This window comes from Rattus norvegicus, chromosome 2 (genome assembly GCF_036323735.1).
Source record: "Rattus norvegicus strain BN/NHsdMcwi chromosome 2, GRCr8, whole genome shotgun sequence".
NCBI classification, from domain to species: Eukaryota; Metazoa; Chordata; class Mammalia; order Rodentia; family Muridae; genus Rattus; species Rattus norvegicus.
In genome coordinates, this window is record NC_086020.1 from 160,257,346 (window position 1) to 160,281,398 (window position 24,053).

The window sequence follows — 24,053 nt, forward strand, 5'->3', positions numbered from 1 at the left end:
CATGCACAAAAATAAACCCATTGACAAAATCAGTTGGACTTATGAATAAATAAACATCAGATAATGAAGTATTTCTTCAGGTAAATAATATATTTGTAATTTATTATATGTTTCTCTTTAAAAGCTTTTTATGAAAATTTATTTGAAGGACTCAATGCATATGACAGCTTTAAGAGTCAGTGTTTAGAGTTTTGCCTATTTGTTTGTTAAATTATTTATTTTGTTTATTTATTATTTGTTTATATGTCTCCTAGAAATGTAAGGAAGCCTTCACTGAGCAACATGGCTGCTAAAACAAGACCTGAACAAGGATAACACCATCAGACATAATAGCATGGAAAGGGTAAAGTTCAATAGCTCCTATCTGCAGACAAAAATATAGACAACTAAAGAATTCTATGACTGGAAGAAAATGTCTTTTCTAGGGAAGAGTTATCCATTTAGTTATTCAAAACAACGTAATCAGTCCTGAAATTAGATAGATATAAATGACAGACAGACAGATAAATAGATATTATAGATGAGGGATAGGTAAATAGTTATAAATATAGATATAAATATTATTTTATGGACTGAGATTATAGTGTAGTTAAATATTTTGGAAAACACACCACCACTACCACCACCACCACCACCACCACCACCACCAACAACAACAACAACAACAACAACAACATCAACTAAATAAAAAAAAAATCAGATGCCATGAATTTGAGAAACAGTCTGAGTGGGGTGTACCTAAATGTCTGGTGGGATAGAGGCAAAGAATGGTAAGATGTAATTAAGTTTTAACTCCAAAAACTTAAAATGAGGATTTAGATTTAATAAGCTAAAGCATAACTGAGCTATAAATATTGAATATGCAGTAAAATCACACAAAATCACATATTACACACATCCACACAATATGTATATGCGTATTAGTCTGAGTGAGAATTATACCCATATATGCTGAAATACTTGAGCGCTTGGTCCACATTACTGGGATTGTTTTGGAAGAATTGGGAAGTGTGGCCATTTTGGAGAAGGTGGGTAACTGAGTGCAGCCTTTGAGGTTCAAAAAAGTCACACCATCTTGAGTTTCATGTGTGCTGTGCATCTAGGGCAATTCAAGCATTTGGGCTAATAGCCACTTATCAATGAATGCATACCATGTGTGTTTTTCTGTGATTGGGTTACCTCACTCAGGATGATATTTTCCAGTTCCCTCCATGAATTTCATAAAGGTATTGTTTTTGATAGCTGAGTAATATTCCATTGTGTAGATGTACCACATTTTCTGTATCCATTCCTCTGTTGAAGGGCATCTGGGTTTTTCCAGCTTCTGGCTATTATAAATAAGGCTGCTATGTCTTTGTTATATGTTGGGGCATCTTTTGGGTATATTCCCAGGAGAGGTATAGCTGGGTCCTCAGGTAGTTCAGGGCATCATATACCAGAGATAATTACCAACCAGGTAGTCCTGAGAACTGGACCTCTATTAGAAGAATGTTCAGTTCACTGAAGTGCTATGCTGTCTGTCTGGTGATGTTTTAATTTATAATTCACTTTTATACATCTTCAATAAAAGCTATTGAAATAAAAAAAGTCACACCAGAGGCTATGCATACTCTCAGTGTTCTGACCTATGAACATTTCTATGAGTAGTAGCCTAAAGTTCCTTGAAAAAGGCAAGCCAGAGACAACAATCAGTCTAGCTCTATGGGGTCCCGAAAGCTCCCAGGACAGGAAACAGGACAACAACTAAAAGAACCCTGCCTGGGATGCAGGGCCTCTGGAGGTAGTCAGCCTGAGACAGATGACCCTCTCATGTGGCCGCTCTGGCAGGCTAGGCAATGAGTAAGCCAGAGACGCCACCAGACCAGCATCAAGGAGTCTGCACAGGGAGCTACCCTGAGACAACTACCACTTGCACCTCACAGGCCTGAGAGAATTTTCCATGCTCAAGATGATCCCTGGCTGCCACAATGCATTGCAGGGCATAGTATACCTGAGACCTCTCCTGAGGTGACCCCCAGAAATTCAGAGATCCCAGGAGCATGTAAATTGTGGAGTAATAGAAGTGAATTAGAAATAAAAGAATGAGGGCACAATGAAGAAGGCAGAACTGGAGATTAGAAAGTAGTGAGAAATAGACTATTGTGAATAGCTGGTGATACCGCCTGGGACCATGGTGAGGTCCTGATCCGTGCTGCTACCATGGGCCAGATCTGAGTCTGTGTCTCTGATGTAGTAAGGGTTTATTACCACAAAAGTCTAAGCAGATGTCCGTACTTTAGGATGCCCCATAGAGACATGTTGATGTTTGAAGAGTGTGTAGAATAGACATCACTCCTTATCTTGGTATCTTGGGAAAGACTGCTTTGTGGTTATGAAAGCAAGAGAGATGACCCCACATTTAGCCAGCTGCAGTATTCAGGAGAACATCCCTCCATTTTTTGGCAGGCAGACTCTGAGGATATGCGCATGGGAGAGTTGTCCCTACTTCAGGTCTCTCTCATGTGGTGACATGGAGAGGAAGAATTATTCTCCTATCCCATTAGCCCTCACCACCAGTGGCAGGTAGGAGACCTGGCCCTGGGATCATGAAATCACCAGAGCTGGCCCTGCCTCTTATCTGCTGGTCAGTGGTACAGAAGAGGAACAGGTGTACCCGCACCCCTTTTCCTTAGCCATCTATACCATGAAGGAGAGGAGTACCTGGCATTATGTGAGTAGAAGAACTGGCTATGTCCCTCACCAACTACAACACTTGGGAAAGCAAGACCTCACTTGGGCAACAGGGTAGAAGTTGTCCTGAAGTGAGATTGCTGGTGAGCTGGCCCCAAAGGTGTGAGAGTGGGAGAACCAGAGGGCTGACCAGCTTAGATACCTCTCAGGCATAGATTCCAGACTTTGAATTACCCAACCCTAACATTCAAAACTAGAGGAGCTCCTTGACACAGGGCAACTACAGGGTTTCTGAGAGGAGTCCCTGTGAGGTTTCCATACTTATTGAATAGCAGAAGCCAGAATCTTCTTAACAGACCAGAAAGTCATTACAATAAGCATTTTCAAGCAAGGAAGTATAGACAAAAGGGTATACTCTAGGACATAGTATGACACACTCCATCTTCAATAATAAGATGTTTTTCTCTGATGGGTAGATTGCTAGGGTGGGATATAGGTATTAGAGGAGGGGAGTCTGTGTGATTAGTGTGAAAGATGTGAAACAAACAAACAGACAAACAAACAAACAAATCCATACCAGGTCCAGACTACTTCTCTCTCTCTCTCTCTCTCTCTCTCTCTCTCTCTCTCTCTCTCTCTCTCTCTGATTCCCTCCCTCCCTTCCTCTCTCCACTCTCTCTGCCTGTAGGTAGCATGAGATAGTTCTTGAACACCATGCCTGTATGCCACTTGCCACTGTCCCCACCATGATAATATAGACTTAACTCTCTGAAACTTAAGCAGCCCCGAATTAAATGCTTTCTTTATAGACATCATCTTGTTCATGGTGTTTATTCCCATCAATAGAACAAAAACTAAAAGAATGTTTACATATTTTCTGCATTAAGAAGCTACCATTTATGATGGTCTACTTCCAAAAGAAACCTAAAAAGGGAGTTTCAGAGGTTGCAGTATCATAGCTGAAGTAGCACAAATATGGAGAAGTGTATCAAATTTAAATAATTTATTTTTATTGCTACTACTCTAAAGGAACTAAACACACACACACACACACACACACACACACACACACACACACACACACAAATATGACAGCCCCCTTTAGCAGCTTATGGATAATCTGATTCCTTCATTTTGAATATGTTTTGGTAGGAAAAATATGTGTATGAAGACAGTGAGGAGAGAAGGTACAGACTGGTCTGGTCTAATTATCTGCAAAGGAGAGAGGCAGTAAAAGTCTGTTATAAAGAAATCTTAAAACACAGCAATTTTAAGTTCCCTAATTAGAAAGTGAAGCTAAATCACCAGATATGGTGGCGCATGCCTTTATCCGCAGGAGGCACAGGAAGATTTATTTTGGTGTGTTCGGAATCAAAATAGTCCAGGACAAGACGCACAACTTCCTAAGTTATTAGTGAAGTGCCCATTAAAGAAGAGGCCCACTACATGTATTGCAATGCCAAATTCTGAATTGCAAGTGACAGGACATGCTACAGAGAGTGACGAGCAAAAATTCTCATTCCTTGCTACTGGTGGTGCAAAATTTTCTATTCACTGTGGATGACAACTTGTCAGTGTCATACAAAAGTCACCTGCTCATGTCACAGGATCTAGCATCACCTGTCTGAGCAATTTAAGCAACAGTTGAAAAGTTTCATCCATATGAAAATCTCCAATGTGGTGTTTTTAGAAACTTTCTTCATGACTACCAGAACACTGAAATGATGATTATGATACTTAGTGAACAAATGGATAAGTAAGCTGTACCACACCTGAGCAATGGATTATTGAGTGATAAATAAAATCTCAGCTAGACAGATACCGCTCTGGATAAAACAATAAAGTACTTGCTGTACAACCATGAGAATCATAGTTGAGATTCCCAGCCCTCATATAAATTTCTGGTGGGTTTTGAAGACAGGAATATCTTCAGGGATGTGGCAAGGTGACCAGGTAAACAAGTAAGCATCTTTGAGCTCTGAGTTCTATTGAGTGACCCTGTCTAAATGAATAAAATAACTACTTAGGAAGACTCACAGTTATGAATCTCAAGCATCTGTGCGCATTTACCTATGAGCAGGTGCACACAAACCTACATGTGCCCTTGTACATGTGACCATCCATAGACACATGTAAAATTTAAAAAGAATGGAATGATTCTCACCAAGGAGGCTAGGCTAATATTGACACTTGCCACCAAGCATAATCATCTGAGTTCCATCTCCAGAGAGCATTTTATGGATAAAAGAATCAACTCACACAAGTATTTTCCTGATTTCATGTTACATGCTATTGCATGAGAGCATTCTTAGCCACATGTAAATAAGTAAAAAATGTGTTTGCAAAAAATAATATTAATCTCCTTAATGGTATCTGAACAAGGTACTAATCTATATTAATATAGCAGAATAATCTTAGCAATTATATCATTGCTTTTTTTCCAAGTCATTTTTGGTTCTATCCTAGTTCTCTGGACTATCTGATTTCTGTTTCCTGGCTATCTGGGCAGTGCAGGATATAAGCTCTGTCTTGTAGTGTAGACCTCAAGTTAAATCAATCATTCATTGGCCATTCCAACAAGGTCTGCACCACCATTTCTCAGCACATTTCCCACCTCCCCTCATCCATTCCCCCTCCATTTTCTCTTCATAAAAGATCATGGTTCCAAAAGACAACTGCCAAACAAGACAAAACAAATAGTATATAGAACTATAAAGACAGTACTATGAGCAGTTGCCAGGGGTTCCTGATTGAGGAAGACGAAATGGCAGAACAACAATATTTGCAATACAGTGAAATTACTATGTATATCAGAAGAAAAACATAAAGAATACTCAATAACAATAATTTATTTTAGCCCTCTGTTTGCTGATGATGTAATAGTATAGGCCTAATTTTAATAATCAATGTGCCACCTGATAGAATATTGATAATGGAGCAATTAGGGGCTGTAAAGATACGATGTATGAAAACTTTTCAACCTTACTGAAACTTAAAATTTCTCTAAAAGTATAAGAATGAAATTGAAATTGAACAGTAAGGACAAATCCAATGATGCCTAGGAAAATTATTAACCCAGGAGAGACCCAGGGACAAGACATGATAAAATTTTGCTACAGTTTGAAATTTCTGTTACCACAGAGAGGAGAAAATATGAATTATTCAAGCCAAATCATGAGACCCTGAAAACTCTTACAAGCTTTTTAGATTATGACTCACAGAAAAAAATATATTTTTCATGAGTGTATGCCATATATGTTCACAAACCCTTATCTTCATACACAGCACAAACTATAAAACTCTCCCCTTATATGTGCCCTGTATTCCATGGTCTCCTATATTTAAATTTATTTTAAAATACAAGAAACACAGTTTATTTTTATGACTCTAGTTTTATGACCTCTCCCAGAAGCAGTTTTGTTCACATCAGAGTGTTGTATGGTTGGTCACACAAAGACGGAGCATTCTTTATTGTTTGGAACAATCAGAATGTATAGGAAAAATTATCTTCTGTCAGTATGGTCATTTGCAGGGTGAGTTCAGTTGAGGAAATGAGGGTGTATTTTTGAAATGACACATAGACATCTGATTGAATGACTATTCCATCTTCCCCTCAGGCTATGAGCATGGTTCCAGTGGCTGACAGTTCTTGAATCTTAACTTTAACATTGTCTTCCTGAGAAATATCTGCATTAGCCACAAGAATTACTGAGGGATACACCAAGTCAAGAAAAGGCAGGCATAATTCCCAGGCCTGTCACAAAGAAGCTGTGCTCCACTAATCAGGAGGGAGTGGATGAATGAAATGGGGCAAAGAATCTGATGCAGGTGAATTCGGAAATGTCATTTGGGGTTTATTTTGAGAGGAAGAAAACAAAAAAACAAAAAAGAAATATGCTCTTGTTCACAAGAGGAGTTGAAGATGGTTTGAAAAACAAAAACCAGAAACTTATGAATATTGGAATTCTCCTGAGAAATTATCTAAAGATTTAAATAATATTCAATTATATTTTAGCTGCTAAGAGTTTAAGTTTTTTTTTTTTTGATTGTTGGTTTTGTTGTTCCTGTTATCACGAGCAGCATCAGGAGCAGCATCTTCTTACCTCGTTATCTTATGAGAGCTCTCAGGGACTAAACCACTACTGAAAGACTACACGTGGTCTGAACCCGGGGCTCCAACTGCATATGGAGCAAAGAATAGCCTTCTTGGGGCATCAGTGGAAGGGGAAGCCCTTGGTCCTGCCAAGGTTGGACCCCCAGAGCAGGGGAATATGGCAGGGGGGCAGTAAGGGGGATGTATGGGGGTAATACCAGTATGGGGAGGGGGAGGGGAGGGGAGGGGGCTTATGGACAGGAAACCGGGAAGGGGAATAACATTTGAAATGTAAGTAAAGACTTGTATCTAATAAAAAATTAAAAAAAGTAAAAGAAAATTCAAAGTGTTAAATTTCTGTTGCATTTTCCAGTATTCTAAAGTACACAAAACTGTTCTTCCCATTTTAGTGTCTTATCATAGTTTTTGGTTTCTTGGCAAGAAGAAGGGCTTAGATATTAATAAACCTAAAACACATCAGTTTTATAAGCTAAAAGAAACCAAATACACTTAATAAATACATGTTTTAAAGTATCTCTCTCTCTCTCTCTCTCTCTCTCTCTCTCTCTCTCTGCACATTTTATATATCATCTTCTGAGATATGCAAGTCAATTATAAAGGTAGAATATAGTGGAGAACAGGTTATCTTTGGTGGCCTCCTATATTCTTATTTTGACCACTAATCAGGGACAGTTGTGATGAAATTGAATAACTCCCAATAATAAGTAGAAATAATTAAGGCTCCAATATGAAAAGGAACTAGAAAGCCTTAAAAGGTGGAATTGTTCAGTTCAATTGTGCAAATTTCTTAATTACTCAATAGTTGATTGCCATTATCACATATTTTAAGACTGATTTCACTAATAGGTAGAGGAAGCAGAGTGTGTGAATGGAGACCACCATTTGCAAGGGATTATATGTTTAGTAATTGATGTGATTTTCTTCACAACCAAGATTTATGTACATACCCCGTGAACAACAACTCTGTATTGTCTTGTCTATCTTATTTGTTAGATTGTTTTAGAAATTCACAGGGGGGGACGGGAGGGGGGACCTGGATTGGAAACGGCACAGGGAGGGAACATGATCAGGTATTGGAGGGAAGCAGGACGGAAGTCCTCAGGGTCAGCAGAAAAAAATGGAAACAGGCAACCTCAGGAGGTAAAAGGACTTACAAAAGAGTGAGAGCATAAAGTGTATTAACTTTAGATAGAATCTCTTCATATGATAATAAAAAAGAAAGTATAAAATAAAAATATTAAATATTAAAATAATAAAAATAAAATGGTTGACTTGCATAGACTGAAGGTCATATTTAAAAATATACCTTTATAAATACACATATATGCATGTAAGGAGAATTAATAAAAATATTCATGAATTTTAGAGAGATCAAGGAGAGTTTTAGGGCAATGTTTGGAGAAAAGAAAATGAAGGAGGAGGTGATGAAATTATACTACAATCTTAAAAGTAAAAGAAAACATTTCTTATCTCTCATTAAATATCAAAAAACAAAATTTAGGATGTACAATTTAAAATCCACATTTTTTAGAACTCACTTTCAAATGAGATGTATTGGTATGTATTTCAAAATAAACCCATACAGTTTAGAAAACTTTCCTTTAATATTTAATGATAATTAAAAATTGATAGAATGAAATATATAAAGAATATTGATAATTTACAGTAGACATAAATTAAATTTTTAAAAAAGTCTAGTGCCTAAAAGAAAACCCAGTCTCTGTTAAAGGCTCACTAGATCTTAATCGTTATTAAACTGCTGATGGTATAGTGCAACAACGGAATACAATGCATTGTAATGTAACATTATCCTTAAAAGAATATGAGTAAGTGAATATAATTTTTTATATTTCTAAGCCTTTTTGCCTTACAGGTTGTGGTGATGTGAATAAAAATGACTGCCCCTACCCCTACCCCTGCCATAGGCTTATATGTTGGAATCATTGGTCCTCAGATTATGGAACTGAGTGGGAAGGAATAGTAGGTGTGGCTTTGTTGGAAAAGGCGTGGCCTTGAAGGAGGAGTTTCACAGGGGGTGGGCTTTGAGGTTTCAAGAGCCCATGCCAGATCCAGTGCCTTTCTCTTTCTATTGCATGAAGACCAGGATGTAAAGCTTTTTGCTGCAGCTGCAGTGCCGTGCTTACCTATTTGCTTCCTGACATGATGAGCATCAGCAAACCCTCTAAAACTGGAAGCAATTTCTCAATTAAATGCTTTCTTTTATAAGCGTCACCTCGATCATGGTGTCTCTTTACAGCACTAGATCAGTAACTCGGACAGAAATTAATACCAGAGAGTATTGCTGTGACACGCCTGACCATTCCGTTTTCATAGTCCTCTGACTATGAAAAATTTTGGAATTTGGATTAGAAAAGCATCTAAATGCTTTAAATGAGCTTAAAGAGTCATCTCAGTAGAAACCTCAAAGAAGGTAGTTCTGAAGGCATTTGGGCTCTGCAAATCAAGCTTAAGAGGTTGCAAAAGGTTCAATGACTATTTTCCTCATATTGGCAGTCAGAATGTATCCTATCAAGATGAGTTGTCAATGCTGATTCTATCACTATTATTATCAAACCCTCCCCAGATAGAGATACTGTGCGGTCTGGAAACAAATCACCATGATGGCATCGTTCTGCTACTTACAGGGAAGGCACATCAATTATTTAGAACTTTCTATGTTAGAAATATCTCCTTGCCCCCATCACACACATTATAAATACATATACCTCAGAAGTAATCATACACGCTTTAATACTTTGCCCTATAATCTGATACAACCTTAATTTTCTGTTCTGTTTCTAGCTTTGGTCATTGCGTGCCTACTTAGTTGTCTTCTGTGTCCCCTTTATAAACCCCCATCAGTGTCATTTAGTTTGTTGTCTGAGCAATTTACTTTGCTGCACCACAGAATGGGAAGATTTCTCTGTGTTACTCTATTTCTCCTCAGATCAGCCCTTTCTCCTAAGAGCTTCAGGTCTTTGTTTGCTTCTCTTTCCATTTCCCTTTTTGTTTTGTCTTTTGCTATTGATTTTGGTTTTTCATTTATGTGTGTCTAGGGAGGTTGCTTGGTTTTTTGTTTGTTTGTTTACTTTTTTTGTTTCTTTAATTGGAGAATGGAGCTGCTCGAGAAGACATGATTTAGCATTACAAGGGTTTGTTGCTATTGAGTTCTAGTTATATTAGGCCTAAAGCTGGTTGAAAAAGACAAATAATATGTATTGGACTTTGTGTTTGTTAAAAGGAAATGCATGCTTGCATTCATGACTGTAATTTTATCTGTGAGCATCTGAATTTATATTAATTACTTATTACTAATTAATTATATAGCATTAGCTAGGTGGAAAGGCTCTAAATCTTATTCTTTCATTGCAGAGTATTTTAGCCCATTCACCTTTCTCTCTGTAGACTATTACTCCAATAGTAAAGATCCTCACTCCAATAACACAATGACTTCTCTTCTTGAATTTGATATGTATGGATAAAATTGTTTGTCACAATCATTGACTAAACACCACTTTACACACTGAACAAAGATGCTGACTGGCCTGACTATTCTTTCTGTTTGGAGCTTTGTGTTTTTACTTAGGGGAGTAACTGACCTTGCAAATCACTTTCCGTGACTTCGTTTTATGGGATTTCTTTTTAACTGAGACAGGGCCTCCCTGTGTATCTGGGGATGGCCTGATACTTGCTATCAACCTCAGAGATCCACTTGCTTCTGCATGAAAATGCTGGATTTGAGGTTGGCAACAATCATATCTATCCTTGTTTTATACATGTGTAGTGGGATTCACCATTTTGATATTATATTCCTTCCCTGGATTTCCAAACCCATTTCATCATTCTTTTAAGATCTGTATATGTGATAGTTAGCATTCATTGTGAAATTATTAGAATCAAGAAGCACATTAGAGATGGGGAAAGAGGATGAAACAAAAGGAAATGAAAGAAAATGGAAAGTAAAGAAAGGGAAGGGAGAAAAATTGTACACAGTTTTGAGTTACAATTAAGAACTGTACACTCTGAATTTTTAATATTAACATTGTATCCTGAGATCTTAGTAGGTTTACCTAATTAATTTTGCATAGATTTGTATTTTCTTTGTGTATATCATCATCTCTGCATAAAAGTATTTGACTTCTTTGACTTTTTTTTGTTGAATTCTTTTTTCTAAGGGTGCCCTAACATTGAAAAGGAAACATGTATCTTTCCATTATTTGTTTGTTCCCAATCATCAAAAGAATAATAAAATTTATCAGTCGATAGATTAGTTATTGTTTTTAGAGCTATTTTCTACCAGATTGACAAAGTTTCTCTTTAAACCTAATTTGTTTTGAAAGTAATGAATAAATGTTAGATCTTATTACCTACCTTTTCTGTTTATATTTAGATTGTTTACTTTTTATTCTGCTTAGCTGTAATATTGTTTTCTCAGGTGAAAAGAAGTCACTATTAAGCTGTATATTTTTCTGGACACATTTATTTTCTTGTATTACTGTGTTCCTCCCACAAATTATCCATTGTGATGAGTATATCTGTATCCTTTTCTGATAGAGTAGGCTAAATAATTCTTTCTGAAATCTCATCAATTTTCTGTCTGAATAGAGTATTGTAAGAAGTTATAAATTAGTCAGTGAAAAACAGGTATCAGATGTTTACTAACTTGTATTTAACATATAAATGGGAGACACCATATGAAAGAATATATTTTAAAGAGGTGACTTTGAATTCTCACATAAAGCATCTTTAACAAGAACAACAACAACAAAATCAATTTCTGTGGAAATGACAGAAAAAAGGATAAAAGTTTTGTTCTTCTCAGTGTGGCAGTGTGTGAAAAGACAAACACCAAATAATTGTTCCTAAATACGTGGTTAAATGTATTTCTCCACCTGTGCCATCTTTAGTTCTGCCGATGAGGTCTTTCCTGTTGGTATTTGTTCTGCATTGGAGGAAAAGGAAAAAGAATCACCACTCATGTTTGGGATCTTGATTCTGGCTGTTCAGAAAACACACACACACACACACACACACACACACACACACACAGAGAGAGAGAGAGAGAGAGAGAGAGAGAGAGAGAGAGAGAGAGAGAGAGAGAGAGAGAGAGAGAGACCTTTTCTGCATCTGGTTCTTGTTGATGACTTTCAGTATAAAGTAAACTTTAGGCTGCAGAAGGACTTTGGAGTGGCAGACCCTGGTCTCCAGTGGTAAAATATCCTCAGCAATGTTTTGGTATCTGAATATTATAGACTCATGAAATATATTGGGACATGGCCATTTCTTCATTTATTGAAAGTTTAGTTAGTGATGATACCATGTTCTCCACGTGGTTGAAAGAACAAACCAGTAAACAATTATGGGTCTACATATTATCTTCGGAAAGGTTTTGAGATACATTTTATGTTTTGTTAACACAATATATATGGACAGGGATCTCAGATTTCACTGTTACTCTTGTTTTGCTTCATTTATTCCTTGTGTTAGTAATCTATATGTTTCTCAGGGGGATGTGTTTGCCACTTTGTGGTGCTGAGAGTTGGAGTCAGAGTCTCATGTTCGCTGTTGTTACAGGAATTAGTTCTAATTTTTCTAGAACACACTTTAGAAGAAGAAATAAACACACAAATTCTAATCAATTCTAATTTGTTAATAGCATAGTCAATATATGGTTCTGATTTGTTTACATATATCATCAGTTTGTAACAGTTTCCATTAAAAACCATTTCCTATGCGTTTCAATTATACATTTCTTCTATACTGTTTAAATATTTAATATCATTTTTTGACCATAAGTCGTAATAGCTATGAAATTTCCTTGGGACACCATGATTTTTCTTACTAGATTCAGTATTGAAAAACATTTTTTGTTTATTTGAGAAGGGATCTCACTGTGTAGCCCTAGCTGACCTGAATTTTCTCTCAAATTCACAATTGTTCATCTGCTTCTGCATCCCACGTGCTGGGACTAAATATGTGCACCACTATGGCATGGGAAAAAAACCTTTTAATTCACTATTGCATATAAGAATTAAGTTAATCTAACACATTTTTATAACAATGCTCACTGTATGACAAGTGCTAATGTATACTAGAATGTGAGTGCCTAATCACCACTTTTTTCTTGGGTTTTTACAATAATCTCTAAAGCTCAGATTAGTAAGACAGGTGCGTAAGATCACAGTCTATGTCTACCAAAATAAGGCACGAATTTACCAATCCAGCTAGCTTTTATCTTTATTTGCCTCGAGATTATAAAATTAAGAGAGTGGAAACTCCCACTGAAAACTTTCTTTATGAACTTGTAAGTGTAGATAGATGCACACACTTTACTCTTCTTTGCTCTTCAGTCCTCAATGAGTCAGACATAGCAGCCAGAAAAATGAAATGAAAGTAAGGTAAGAAAATATAAAGGAAGAAGTCACTGTGAAGTTCCCTATTACAATACTCTGACCAAAAGGACACTAGAGTTGAGAGAAAAACAAACAAACAAAAATTGAAAAGAGACCTAACTTTAGAATGTAAAGGTTATCCAAGAACATTCATGTAGGACATGGAAAGAAAATTTTAGAAAGGATTCAGACAGAGATTGCAGAAGGTTGAATTTTCTTCAGCTTTGGTCCATTCAGCTGCCACTTGCTCTGTGGACCTTCTCACCAGAGGACAGTGCAAAGCTGTGTCTCAGATTTTCCCAGTTCCCTTAGACAAGAAATACAATTGTGAACTATCAAGTGGCAGGATGAGCGTGAGTAATATAGATACCAAGCACAACTGTTTTGTACATAAGATGACATAACAGGCATACAAAATGGAAGACATAAAATAAAATATTAGTGACACAAATGTCTTTATTTTCTAAGAACTTTAATCATCAAGTCTTCTCATAACTTAAAACAGTAGGCATACTGGAAATTACTTTTAAATTTTGTTACTTTTGTATGTATGCGTGTGTGTGTGTGTGTGTGTGTGTGTGTGTGTGTGTGTCCACCAGTGCATGTCACAGCAGACAAATGGAAGGCTAAAAGCCATTTGAAGGAGTTGGTTCTCTCTTCCACCATGTGGGCTCTGAAAATAGAACTCAGGTTGTCAGCCTGGACGGAAAAAAAAAACTGTTATGTGCTGACCTATATGATTGGCCAAGACATTATTATCTTTAAACACACCGGAAATATCTGTACACCCTAGCATATCACCCCATTTCAAAGTATAATTGATAATGTTCAGAGGCCTATAAGTACATATGATTTCTCTGAAGCATGTGTGATATGTGTTGTTTGATTAACTCTCCATGCCATGTACTTTCCGTTAACTTCTACCTAAGAAATCAAGGTTCTGAGAGAGTTATGAACAGACTCAGTTTGAGAAACTGAAATATCTACAGGCAAGTACCCCATGCTGGCTGTACCCTCTGCTTTGGCAGAATAAGTAATGCCATAAAATATACAAAGAATGCTAACATCCTGAGGGGGGAAATGTTACATCGTTCTACCTAGAGAGGAGAGATTAGCATAGAGTTTTGCATCTGGTGAAATTAGAGGAATGGGAGGAAATCATAGGCAGCCAACTTGAGGAATCAGCATTTATGAAAGGGCCATCTATGTGAGAGCTCCATAGTGAACAGAGGATCTTTGATCAAGCCTTTTATTGTATCCTACTGCAACAAAGACAGCAATTGTGTTTGTCTTCTAGCATGCAGAGGTAGTCTGGAATCTAAGATTTTCATGTAAGGTGAAGACAACAGTCGAGGCTAAAGGGTAGGTTTCCATAAAAAAGTCGTTTCTTGCTTGCCCTCATAATTTTGCATATTCAGTAAACGTATAAAATATTAGTGACATTTACATTCTACAACCACAGAATCCTTAGCCATTGGTATCACAGTATTGACACACACATTTTTTTTCTTTCTGTCTAGAATTCTAGACCAGCCATTGATTCAATTTTCATGCCAAGAGCTTCACAGACAGTGTGTTAACACAAAGATAAACTATTGTCCTTTCAAGCAAAGTTTGTCTTACTGTAAATCATGAATTATTCTAAATATGGAATGTGATTTATGTCATAAGTGAATGAATTAGTAACTTTGCTGAAATATGTCTCATGGCAAAAAAATAAATAACAAATAAATAAATATGTTTTTTGTATTCTCGGAAAAGTACCGTATTATTAAGAAAAATAGTCAGCTGAAGGTTGTATTTCTGAAATCTAGGGAGGTAAAATAGCTAGATACCATTGAAAAATAATTCAGTTATATATATCAAATTTAGTCTAATAAACTAAATATTAGAGATAAAAAGACATAAATAAGGCCTTTATGTATACATACCAATGTGTGTGTATACTAGACACACAAATGACAAATATATGCAAATAAATGACAAATATATATATGCAAACACACACAAACATACACACATATATATGTATATATATGTATGTATATATATGTATATATATATGTGACATATAACATTAATGATACTTCTGAAAATATCCAAGGTAACTTTGCCTCATGCCATAATTGAGGCTAAATTATGAAGCCTTATTCTACTGAGTTTTTGAATGACATTGGGCTGTCATGGTTTATGTCATCTTCCAGACTTCAAGAGTCCTGTACATTCTTGTTTAGTATACCTATAAAGTTTGACAGTAGCTTAAGCATTACTAAGTAGAAATTCCTTTTTGTTTGTTTGTTTATTTGTTTGTTTCCACGTGGAGGGGTTTAGTAAGAGAAGAAGAGTAGAACAGGAAGGAACCAAGGCTTTCCCTGAGCACATGGAAAGAAGGGAGGGTAGGGAGAGACGCGGCAGGGACAAAGAGGCCAGGAGAGTAGAGAAGAAAAGAAAGAGGAAGAGGAAGAGCAAGCTAATAAGGAACTTTTACCTACCAGCATTTTCTTTGACTCTATGGTTCAGATTACTTGAAAGAGCATTTTCTAGGAGATATTGATACTGTTTTTGATGAAGATACAACTTTTTCTCCGTGACTGGAACAAGAGCATTTTGCAAGCTTATTAAACAATGAGACTATTTATTTATTATGATAATTATTTCAGAATTGGGAAAAGAAAAATTTTCTCTCATGGTAGGGTACATAGTTTTTTCACACGTGTTTGGTCAACATTTTATTTAGGGACAAGAATATTTTAAGGCAAGGAATGATATTGGTAGTCTCAAAAGAATATTGTTTCAGAGTAGAAATACCAGTAACATTTCCTCAGAAACCTAACCTTGATATATAAGTATCTCTTTGCAATTTGATGGTTCTTCTCATGTATTATTACAATGAAATTGATGTAATTAAAAATATGGAATACACAAATCAAATCTAGTCATCTCACTACTCTCAAAACAGCAAATCGTTGTGGTTCCATCAGGGAAATCTCAGAAGTAGCTTTAGCTCTGGAGTGTAAGACGCTATGGTGATATTTAATTTTATTTCCTGTTCTGGACTTGGAAAGGCAAATTCAAAAGGATTAACTGGTATAAAGAAAACATAATTAGAAGTTGTGAAACTTTATTCACATATATCTGAAGATATGAAATGATTTAAAATAAACATAGCACACAGAATTACTAGAAGGAACTCCATGTATGCATGTATGCTGTGTAGCTGTTATTTAAAGTAATTAAGTTCTGAACTGGTGACATGCAACTCCTGGAATCTCAACATCTTGCAAGGTGAGATAGGATAATTCTTAGATAGAAGCCTGCTATGAAGTGCTTTAAGTCCAAGGTCATATTGGATTTAATACTTAGATATCATATGGGCCAATTAGCCAGTTAAAACTTGGTAAACTTTTCATTGATTCACTAATAATAACACATAAATGAATGAAATAATGAAGGATAGGATAAATTAGCTTTGAACCATCGTAATTATTCTGGCTATTTGAAACTATTTACATCTGTACAAATATTATAGAAAGCTACATTTATATTCTAACACTATTTATAATAATTATGACTAATTCATAATAGGACAGTAGACCAAATGTAAAATGTCACGTTTTTCAATAAAGAATATAGGCTATTTTCTTATAACTAACTCAAGACAATATGATCTGACAAATTCTAAGCCATTGCTTTATGACCTTTCAGACCCTAATATATGTATGTGATTTTCACCAAAATAAAATGAAAAATCCTTGATACAAACACACTTTCTTTCTTATGCTATTAGAATTCCTTTGCAATCCTTCTTTAGAGCCTTGGTCATAAACAATTTAATCACAAAACTACTTATTTTTTAAACCAACAAGCAAAAGCATATCTCCTTGTTCTCTCTACACACTTACGTGTTCCTGCCAACATTGGCCCAGTGTAGACTTAGCCACATAGAACAGTTGGTAACTTTTAATTAAGTAAAGAGCTGTAATTTTACACAGCAAAATTAAAATCAGTAGATTGATTCGTTTCGGGTATAAGGACTTGAGTGAGTTGGGAAATCTCACAGCTGATTTTGTGCGACATGTTCTTTATGTTTAAGTACAGAATCATTAATTCGCTTACGTCACAACATATTATTATAAACATACGGATAAAGACCACACACTTAAAGCAAAACTAAGTCAAAATTTGTGACACAATTTTATTCAGTTAGTTTAATGAATTTGTCAGTTTTACATGGTTAACCTTATGTTTGCATAATGTTTGCTTATTTGATGAACAAGTTTGTAGAACTGAGAAAGCTCATATTATACATTGCTAGTAAAAATCCAAATACTTTTGAAATTAAAACACATGTTTATTATATAACCACATTAATACATAAGGAAAACTCATAGTGGTGTTATATTTTAAAACAAAATATTTGATACATATATTACTGAAACCAACTTTAATTATGTGAGCTTCAATTTTAGAACTCTAATTCAATTTTATCCATTTTTTTATTTAAGACACAAAAGTCTGCCTAGTATCCTTAAGGCATTAGATATGTACTATCCTTACATTTTGTGAAATTTGGTACATTAGGTTGGTGTGCTAAAAGGTTTATCTATGTAAACCAGATGAAGACAAAACAGTTTGAAGAAGCCTGATAATCTAAAGTATGAATGTCCTGTAGCAGCAGAGGCAACTCTTAACAGAAGAGCTAAACACTCTGAACTGCAGACCTAGTTTAGAAGTTTGGTTTCAAAGGTAAGAACTGAGCCATATACAAAAAACGCTGCCAACATTGTTTCTCATTCAATAGCTACTGAAATATTAGGCAATTTGATAGGTGATAAAAAAAATTCAAGAAACTGGAAAACTATGACATTTATCATCAAGAGGATATCAGTCAAAATCAACCAACAGATGGAGATCAGTGTCTTCATTCATATAACTAGATTCCAATAGGTACATAGGGAATAGTAACATCTAATCTCCCGCAATATAAACACAAAAACAAATGTATACACTATCCAGGAAAGTATAGCTTTGCATACGTTGAAATCTAAACTAGAATGGTAATGGAAAGGAAGATTGGTTAAGACAGAAAGATCGGAGCACCAGTGGAAGCAGAAACCCTTGGTCCTGCCAAGTTTGGACCCACCAGTGCAGGAGAATGTCGGGGGGTGAGGTGGGGGAGGGGACAGTAAGGGGGCTGGATGGGGGGGGACAACTGTATGGGGGAGGGGGAGGAGATGGGGGCTTATGGACAGGAAACCAGGAAAGGGAATAACATTTCAAATGTAAATAAATTTATCTAATAAAAAAATAAAATTAAAAAAAGGATCAGATCAAGGTCATTTACAAAATAAATATACCAGTCCCTGTTTTAAAAACTGCAAACTACATTCTTCGAAGGTATAGTTCCAGTGTCCTTTATAGAGCCTAGAAAGAGAAAAGGCATTCTAGGTCTTCTGCACCTTTTGGGAAACACTTTCATAGTAGCAAATTTCTTTTTTCTTAAATCAGTTAAGTCCACAAAGACATCAAGTCAAAATAAATAAACTATATAGTACTTGGAGCTATAAAATATTGTATTTCTCATAAAGTAAAATGTGCATAAATCATCTATTAAAAATCTTATTAAATCAATATTCATCCTATCTCTTTAATCTGCTTTAAAGTGAACCTACCTTCTGAGAAGATTGTCTCTTGGACAAATGATTGACAGACCCAACTTAATTAAAACTCTCTTTTGATTTTGTCTCCACAGGAGAGCAACATCTTTCTCTAATGGGATACATGGTGTCCTATTCTTTTGATTTTTTTATGTTAATGAGTAAAGTACTACATGATTGACAACAATTTTAATTGTTATATATTTTAAAAGTTTTATGTCTATATAGAGTTAAATTCACCACATATTTTGAAAAATTTGGATTTACTAAATATTGAGCATTGCTTTTTCCTGAATTTATATTATATTTTTATTATTTAAAATTGGAATGTAATTATATTTTGGTCATATTCTTTGCCTCCCCAAGTCCCTTCACATTCTCTCCCCATCCTTACCCATTAAACTTTAAGTACTTTCTAAAAAAAAAAAAAAAAACCCAATACAACAAAACGAAAGAGAAAGGAAAACAAAATAAAACCATATCACCCACTTGTTGCCTCCCCAAAATAAAACACCCAAAATAACTGAATAAAAGCACACAAAAATTATGGAGTCCAATTATTTGTTACTGTATTGGAGAAAACTTGTTTCTCTTCTCAAAGACGGTGTGACTATTCAGTTATTAACCTTTCCCCTAATGGCTGGGTTTTCATGCATTCATTCATTCACTCATTTTGTAAAAAAAAAAAATAGCAAAATAAAAAGACCCAAAAACTATCACATGAAGGTTGTCTAAAAACAAAACAAAACATAAAAACAAACAGTAAAACAAGAACAACAAAATACCTAAACAAAAATGGAAGGAAAAGACCCCAAGAAGACCCCAAGAAGGCACAAGAATCAGAGACCCACTTGTTCACACCCCCAGGTACCTTAAACTTAAATCCATAGTAGCTGTGCATACTCTTACAGGCTCCGTGCATTATGCTTCTGTCCCTGTGTGTTTAGTTCTAGCTTTGCTCAGTCAGTGTGAAAGGCTTTGTTTTCTTGGTGTCCTTTGGCTCTTACACTCTCTCTGCCTCTTCTTGTGAGGATTACCTGAGCTCTGTTGAGGGATTTGATGGCTACATCCCATTGAAGGCATAATGGTCTTTCACTCTCCTCAGAATGTTCTCTGTGTGTCTCTGTATTTGTTCCCATCTGATGCAGGAGGAAGCTTTCTACTGATATCTGAACAAGGCACTTATCTATGAGTAGAGCAGAATATCTTTAGGAATGTAAAAGGCTACCCCATGCTAGGTAGTTTAAGGACATGGTACATCCATTTTTCAAAAAAAAATTGCCTTCTGGAGTTCCTTCAACTTTACTGATGTGTTCCTTTATGGGATATCACACCAGATGCTTCATTTCCAAGATGAGGAATCATTTTTTTTTCATTTTACGTATCTTTTTGGTATATTTAAAAAGTGACTTCCTAATATTATGCTGGCATGTGGTAGCTAGTTTCTCTATTCTTCTCTAAAATATACCATGATTTTCAGTGAGTATAAATCTAAATGGATAGGAAATGTTTAAAAAATTACTTCCTCTTAAATCTTATATGTCAAGGTACCACAATATTAGAACCAATACCAAAATCCACTTATATTTAATGAGCATTACAGCAGCATCAAGAATGATATTGTTAATAACTTGGCCAAACAAAATACCTTTACAATGGCTTGCTTTTGATTGTTCATCTTTCCCTTCTGTTAACATATTGAAAATAAAAAGTGACAAGAAATGAAAAAGACAAGGGTATGAGGGAAACAAGAGAAAAGTTAAATTAAAGGACATATAATGAAACCAAAACTTTGAAGAAATGGGAGTATCTTAGATCTAGAAAGAAGAAACCTCATTATCTACTTACAGAGAGGGGTGATTATAATGGAGAAAGGGAGAAAGGTAATGACAGCGTCTAAAACTTCCTCACGTGTCCTGAAACGATCCATTTCTAGAAATGATCAAGGAATGTTAAATATAAGATCAGAGTTGACAGTGACTGTCATTGACTGGGGATCAGCAGGGCAGGGACTTTGACATAGGATCATTACGTTGTGGGGAGAGCAGAAAGCTAGCAAAACAAGTAATTTAGTTCTGGAAATGTAAATTATTACAGTTCCTGTAACAATCGTCAGAATGAATGAGCTTAAGGAATGGCAATGGCTCTGCCTGTCAATAACACAACTTATAATGGTTTGTTCAGAAATTTTAAGTGTACAGCTGACGTTTTACCCCATAAAAACTTAATCCTGGTTGGCTTTGAATCTCTTTAATAGGTGACAGGTAAAGGGGATGCAGAAAACAGTGAGATGAATGAGTGAGAAGGAGCGACATGAGGGAAAATAAGATTTCCTCAAAGGCATGTGAAAGTGAACGTGGTTGATAAAGCAAATATTTGATAGTTTGCTGCAATCTCGAGGCAAGTTGAATGATAAAGGAAATGTGACTGGTTTCTGTTTCTATTCTTCAAGTGTTTCCTTTGTGTTTGTCCTGTATTTGTGAAGGCAAATTGCACCTTATCACTCCCATTCAGTCTCTCCTGTGCCATTATAACTTTCAGAAACCGTTTTAGTTGTCATTGACAGATAGGCTGTTGTATTTTATCTGATCTTTTGATAAGTAGGATTTCTCCTTTTTTTCTTTATGTCATAGTTCCTGAAACTGGTGTTTCTTCTTCTTCTTTGTTTTACTCCATCTTTATTAACTTGGGTATTTCTTATTTACATTTCGATTTTTATTCCCTTTTCTGGTTTCTGGGGATGTTTCTTCTTCTTTGCTCCTCTTTTCATGTCCCTTGACATGGCTCCTTGCCATCCTGAGATGTCACAGGGATAGGGCAGTAGACTCCCTTTAAAAGGCTCTCCTTTATTATTCCAGTCACATTCATTAAGATTCGTTAATATTTTTAGACTGTATCCTACAACGTTTAAAAGCATTTTTTTCAGATCAAGGGCACAGAATTGTGACTTTTTTGTGCCTATTATGGCTGCTAATGCCTATCAGGTAGATTCCCCCATCATGAATAAGCTTCTAGTTGCATGCTGTATTATGTGGCAAGCGCTCTTACCAGTACTTTTATGTTCAGTTGTTAGAGAAACTGGTTTCAAGTTTCTCCCACATAGAAACTTAGCCTAGCTATTACTTATTTTAAATGTTAGTAGAGATTTCATATACTGGAGAGATTTCATAGCTTTGCTAATCTATCTACCTGTTCCCATAATTCCTTTAAAATAATGTCTTGATTTATGTTATTGTTGTTTAACTAGGAAAACTTTATGAATTTATTTCTCCCTTGATAATGTACTGTTCTGGGCACCATGAGTCTGGTATCGTCTCTTGCTGTCATTCATATTTGGCTCAAGACTAAACTTTCTCTTCCTCTTCATGTAAGAACAGTGTTTCATAGTATCAGTACTTCTATGGAACTGGTGACATATAGGAGGCAATTTCATCAGTGATGGCAGAAATAAATGAGAGGCTGGGGACGAATTCTCGGGTAAGTTTAATTGGAAAAGAAAAAGGGTTGAAAGAGAGCAGCATGAATTCAGGAACTCTTGGCTCTTTGATGGAAAGAAAAACATCTCTTTGACTGTGTTCTGGGAAGGGTCTGGGATTTGACTTAGTTCTTGTTATGGCATTTTCAAAAGTTAATGTCTCCTGTTTTGAAAGCATATAACTAACTAAGACACTGATCAATGATCTGTTCATTATTGGGGACTTGATGTTTTTATCTTGTAACTTATAAAAAGTTGAGGAGATAAAGAACAAGCAAATTCCAAACTATAAAGAAGCAATGTAAGCAATGTCATGGAAGCAGTCTCCATGTCTCCATGAGCAGTCCTTTGACTATTTTAGCCTCATGATATTGGTTATGTTTTAAATTACAGAATTTTATGTTATAATCAAATTTAAATTATAAACCTATTAAAACCTATCCCTGGACTTGTGATTAAAGTCATTTATTCATTAAGATATTTTAGCTAAGTGCTCTTTAGAGATTCCATATTTTTATGTCATTTTAAAATCATGGGACCTTTTAAAGCTCACATCTCAATTTAAACAAATTATCTTGGGGGCTAGAGACATGGCTCAACAGTTAAGAGCACTGACTGATCATCCAAATGCCCTGAGTTCAATTCCCAGCAACCACATCACCACTCACAACCATTTGTAATGTGATCTCATGTATCCGAGGACAGTGCAGGATACTCATAAAGTTAAAAAAATTAATATTTTTAAAAAGATCCGTTTTTAAATAAAACAACCTGCATATTTTTAAAGTTATTTGCCTCACATACTCAGTCTTGCTCCATTCAGACTTTATTAAAACACATCATAGACCAGTTAGCATGTGAACAACAGAATTTATTTGAATTTATTGGTCAATCATTTAAGCCAGGAAATCCAAGATCACCGTGTTCTCATCTTGTTTCTTCTCAGGCTCCTTTTCTGATTTGATTAATAGTCAACACATTCGCCCCAAGTCCATAGGTGGGGAAAGGCAAAGCAGTGATCTTAGATATCCCGAACAGAATTTTCTGCACATGAACCTTAGTTACATCTTTTCTCTTCTTTTCTCACCTCCTCCCAAATCTCCTATGTTACTCCCTGGAAATTGTATTACACCGTCTTTACTTACATTTATTGCACACACACACACACACACACACACACACACACACACACACATACACACACAACCATAAACTCACTGAGTCCATTTAGTATGTTCATGTCCAATTGATACATAGATCATACAACCCTTACCCCCAAGGCTCATAGCTCAGACAGGCAGAGGAGATGGAAAGCCTCAAAGAGCCAGAAAGCCAAGAGATCTGGTGTGGTATAATGTCTTCTGTATATGACAGAGAAGCTGCCCATATGAATTCTCAACAATATAGATGCCTAAACAAGGCTTGTGAAATAAAACCATCTGTTGACATTCTAGCACCGATGAGGCACATTTTATAAGGCACCAAGGCTAGATAAAGCAACTAATGGTGGTGAGAGTAGAATCATTCTTCAGACATGGGGAATGCTTATCATTTATTCAAACCTAACTGGTAAACACTAAACTAAACAAAGATACATGATTGACAATCATAAATGAACTTGAACTATGAATGTTGAAGACAATTTCACACTGTACCATGGTTTATTGATTTGTCTGGAAAGGACAAGAGTGTAAGATTAATTGAAATACATCACATTTTCTGTTTAAAACAAATTTACCTTATAA

The 24,053-nt window shown here is 35.8% G+C and overlaps 1 pseudogene; it reads left to right on the top strand.

Annotated features, from left to right (window-relative positions):
- The first annotated feature begins 1,546 nt into the window (after positions 1-1,546).
- Positions 1,547-1,659, top strand: LOC120101359 (small nucleolar RNA SNORA17; annotated as a pseudogene).
- Positions 1,660-24,053: the final 22,394 nt, after the last annotated feature.